Here is a 4,774-nt window from a genome sequence, read left to right as displayed (position 1 = left end):
ACATAAAAATGTGCTTATTCTTTTGTTAAAAACATACAACCATTTTATTATTACATATCACTCTTTTTAAAGGATTCTTCAAAATCCAATCACTGACATACTTGCTTGCTTAAAGACATGTCACTGGTATAAATGGTCATATAGTACATATATTCCTTGATAATTCTTATTGCCTAAAAAAGAAAACAAACTGCAAATAAACCAAGCTGGGTATTGAAGGAAAAGTCTCCAATTCCTCCAAGCTAATCTTCTCCAAATTCTTCTTTCTTTTGATTTCACCAAGATATTCTTTTCAAACAACAGTAATAACATTATCTCCTTAACAAATTCTTAGTATCTTCAATTATAACATCATCGTCCTTAGAGATGCTAGAAATCAAAGAAAATGTTGCCAAACAATTCGATAAACATATGGAAAATAAAAAATCATTAGCACAAACCTCTTTGTCAACGCAAATAAGAACTCTATTGGGTGAAACTATGAAATCATTATTAATATTATCATTTGAAAGATATCTTTATTATCAACATCCTCTTCATCAATGTTCTTAATATCATCCTCTTTAACATCACCATCCTCACAAATCTCTTTCTCATCACCTTCCTCCTAATACATATTTTGCATTATATTGTGGATGTCGCTCTCACGCTCTTTGCTTGTGTTTTTTTACCCTTTCTTCTGTTTGTTTCACACGTCTCTCGATTATGGATCTTTGGATGTGGTTTTTTTTGTTGTTTCATTCATATAACGAACACAAGTTTAACTTTAGATTTCAAATGTAGGTCTATTTGCATCCATTTTCTAATCGCTAAGGGGTATCTGGTTTGGATATTGTTACAACCGAAATCTACATGTGTAAACATGTGAAGAATTTAACAAATAAGACTATTACATATACATTATAATTCGAAAGATTATCTTGTGTTACATTAAAGAAGATTTTTTTATTACTCTAGGAAAAAGAAATAAAAAATTCTAAATACATCATAGAAAAGAAAAAAAAAGACAATGTATATCAAAGCCCATGGAATTAAATATGCAGGGGAAAAGAATAATTTAAGATTTGAAATTAATAATTACACGTATTTCTATCATAAAAAAACAAATTTCAACAAAAACTAATAACCAAAATCATATCAATCTCCACTGACGTCACTAAATTTTAAAATATAATATAAAAACTACTTAATTTTACACTTTCTAATATTATGTCTACTAAACTTTAACTAACGTTTCAAAATGACCGTTAACGATTTCAAAACGAAAATTTTGAAGAATTAAATTTTCTTAGAATATCATGGATTCTTGATTTTTTTTTTTTTGTTTTAAGGTGTTAATCGAAATTTAATGGTTCTAATATTAGAAAGTGAAAAGTTGAGTGACTTTTATGTTACGTTTTGAAATTTAGTAGTTATACCGTGAAAATAAATAAAGTTTAGTGACTGTAGTTGTAATTTACCCAAAAAATATTCTCATATAATATATAATATATTAATTTTAATTATATTATTATATTTATTTATAAAAAGATTATTTTATCTGTACTATATCTAAGAGTTCTATAAAATTTAAATTAATCTCTAAAATCTCTCTAATTCTCTGCATATCTATATATAATATAAAACAATAATGATGGAGCTGAGGTGTCACTTCCTCATTTTTTACTGATAAAAAATATTATATAATATATTAATTTTAATTATATTATTATATTTATCCACAAAAAGATTATTTTATCCATACTATATCTAAGAGTTTTACAAAATTTAAGTTAATCCCTAAAATCTTTCTAATTCTCTGCATATCTATCTATATATAATATCTATATCTATATATATATTAAAACAGTAACGATGGAGATGAGGTGTCGTTCCCTCATTTTGTACTGATTAAAATAATAATATTTATTATTTATCTTTTTTCCCGTTTTTGCTATTTTCTTTTTCAAAATTTCTTGACTGAAATTATACTTCCTATTATTTCTCAAAAATTTATTGGATAAAAAATTCAAACAACATTAAAAATAAAAACCAAACAATAAACTTGCTAAATGGTGGTTACTGCTTTTCAATTAAGAGGGTGTTTGTTTTAGCTTTTCGGATGAGCGTTTAGCGTTTCACTCCAAACCGCAGGAAAAATAGTGTTTGGTTAGGTTTATATAACCGCAGCATTTAGCATTTTTTCTGAAATCTGCAGCGTTTTGGAGCGTTTCACGAAAAGCTCCTATTTGGAGCTTTTCATAAATAAAACTGTTTGTAGTTATTTGTTATTGACAAAATTATCCTTTTTATTTTCACAAAATATGTTTATTCTTTAATATTATTTATATTTCTACAAAATAATTACCGGAAGAATAATGTTTTGTTGCGTTCAATAAATTTTTTTATTTTTTATATAGATTATTTTTATTAATTTGTGTAACACATTTTTTATTTTATAATAGGATAATGTGTAAAAATACCCCTAACATTTATAGCTAGGAGCAATTTTACCTTTAACGTCTAAAATGGTGCAATTGTACTCCTATTGTTGGCAGCCAAAATTAATTTTACCCCTGACATTGACAAATTGGGTCAATTTGAGAAATAATTTATCAAACTGCCTTCTTGGTCATGAATATTGTCAACTACACTTCACATACCATTTTATCATCGTTAGTAACAGATCATAAACATATGATTAGACATAAAAAAAATTTAAGAAAATAAAAAAAATATTGTCCTTTGTACAAGTTGGACAAAAAAAAATTCAAATATTTCGCCGAATTTATAAATATTAATTTTCAATTTTATTATTAAATCACAAAAATATGAAATATCTTTTTTAAAACTACTGATATGTGCAATTGGTGTAGAATAAGAAATACAATATCTATATTTTCTAATAATATTTGAAATCGATCCAACTTGTCAATGTTAGGGGTAAAATTGCTCTTAGCTGCTAGCGTTATGGCTAAAATTGCACCATTTTATACGTTAAGAGTAAATTATTCCTAGTTGTAAATATTATAGGTATTTTTTCACATTTTTCCTTTTATAATTTCATCGTTGATTAATTTAAAACATGTCCATTTTAGACATTTTAAATCCGAACAGCAGCAGTTCAATATAATTTTACCAAACACTAGTAATTAAACAGCTAACAGCTTACTGCAACTGCAAACAGCTAACAGCTTACTGCAACTGCAAACAGCTAACAGCAACCGCAACAGCTATCATCTAACAGCTGAACCAAACGGGCCCTAAGATTCATATCTTTTACCATTTAAATATTATTTCAAATAAAAGCAACATGATGTAGTTGATAGCTTTTTTTTTTATATTTTTTTATATATAATGAAAATCATAATATATTAGTTAGTGATGTGATTTTCAAATTAAAAATTCCTTAAGAAACTCGGTGATTTTTATTGGAATTTTAGAATTTTAATTTGAGATAAGTATATGAGATGATGATGTGATCTTATTAATATCTTACCTATGATTAATATTATCTACAAAAGTTTTTGAATTGGTTCCATTTCTTTCTTTCTCTCTTTCTTTTCACCACTTCTGTTGGAACTCTAACTCCTCTTAGGTGGTACCTCCTTTTTTTTTCTATAAATTAATTATTTTTTATTTCATATCTATCAATCTATTAATTTTGAGCTGTTGTTTTATCAAAATTTGATTTAATTAATTTTTTCTTCTCAGTTTATTTCACAGCATATTAAATTTTTTTTCCTAGAAACTATTAGTGTCATCACGTTATCTATGACTACTAATTCTTAATTTCCTTTCGTTTCCGCAAACTTCTCCTACTAACTTCTCTTCAATGCAGTTTCTTATGACTGCGTTCCATTTTGATATTTCATGAGCTCTCTTTTTCTTTTCAGTGTAATTTGATTGCAATGATTTTCGTGTATATTATGGGTGTTGTTTGTTCAAATCACTGATTGGGATCTGTCCCCGTTCTCCTTTGTTGCAGGCAAGAGATCCTAATGTGGATCAAAGTGAAAGAACAGTTACCGCCTATTAACTCCTCTTCCTGATGTTGATTCGATTAAATGCATGTATGTATAAGAAAATCTTTTTGATTTTGGGTTTTCTTTTGGCCATTTTTGTACTAATGCGCGTATTATACAGCATTCTAGCCTTCTTAACATTCTCTATTATCGACACCTTCTGTTTTAACTCTTGCATTTGTTCTTGATGGATTTGTCCCTCTAGATTTCTCAAGTATGAGAGGTAAATAGTTTATTCTTATTGATTATAATCTCTATGTTTGTTATGGAAATATTAATGTGCTACACAGATCTGAGTTTGATTCCCCTCATCAAGATAACAGCTTAGTTGATGTTGGTTATGGCACTGGTCACATGGATTTTTCATGTATTCAATCTATAACCTCTTCATAGAAAACTAAGATCTGCATGGAGGATGAATAATGCATTCAAGCTTATGTAACATATGTAAATATAGTCTTTGTTGGTTGATTAATTTGTAACTCTTTGTATTATTATTCTACATTCATCCAAGTCTTTTACATTTGAACATTTTGTTGTCACTTCAATTTTTCAACTTTTTCTGATGGCATTTATATGCTGGTTTGGTAATTTGGTGGCAATTTTTTAACTTTTAGATCTCTTTCTCAAGCGGGTATGGTAATTTTGCAATTACTATTTTGAATAAAGTTGTTAATATTTTCCATCTGATATCTTTCTTAAGCTTCTCCAAATTCATGGTGTTGAAGTGAGGTTGGTAATTTTGCAATTCATCATTATTTTGAATAATG

The 4,774-nt window shown here is 27.2% G+C and overlaps 1 long non-coding RNA gene across 1 annotated transcript; it reads left to right on the top strand.

The window, feature by feature from the left end:
- The first annotated feature begins 3,653 nt into the window (after positions 1 to 3,653).
- Positions 3,654 to 4,512, top strand: LOC136228061 (uncharacterized). Its single transcript, XR_010688401.1, has 3 exons — positions 3,654 to 3,876; positions 3,968 to 4,052; positions 4,126 to 4,512. It is a non-coding gene; the product is annotated as an uncharacterized lncRNA (long non-coding RNA).
- The last annotated feature ends 262 nt before the right edge of the window (positions 4,513 to 4,774 follow it).

This window comes from Euphorbia lathyris, chromosome 4 (genome assembly GCF_963576675.1).
Source record: "Euphorbia lathyris chromosome 4, ddEupLath1.1, whole genome shotgun sequence".
Taxonomy (NCBI): Eukaryota; Viridiplantae; Streptophyta; class Magnoliopsida; order Malpighiales; family Euphorbiaceae; genus Euphorbia; species Euphorbia lathyris.
This window is presented reverse-complemented; position numbering and strand designations above follow the sequence as displayed.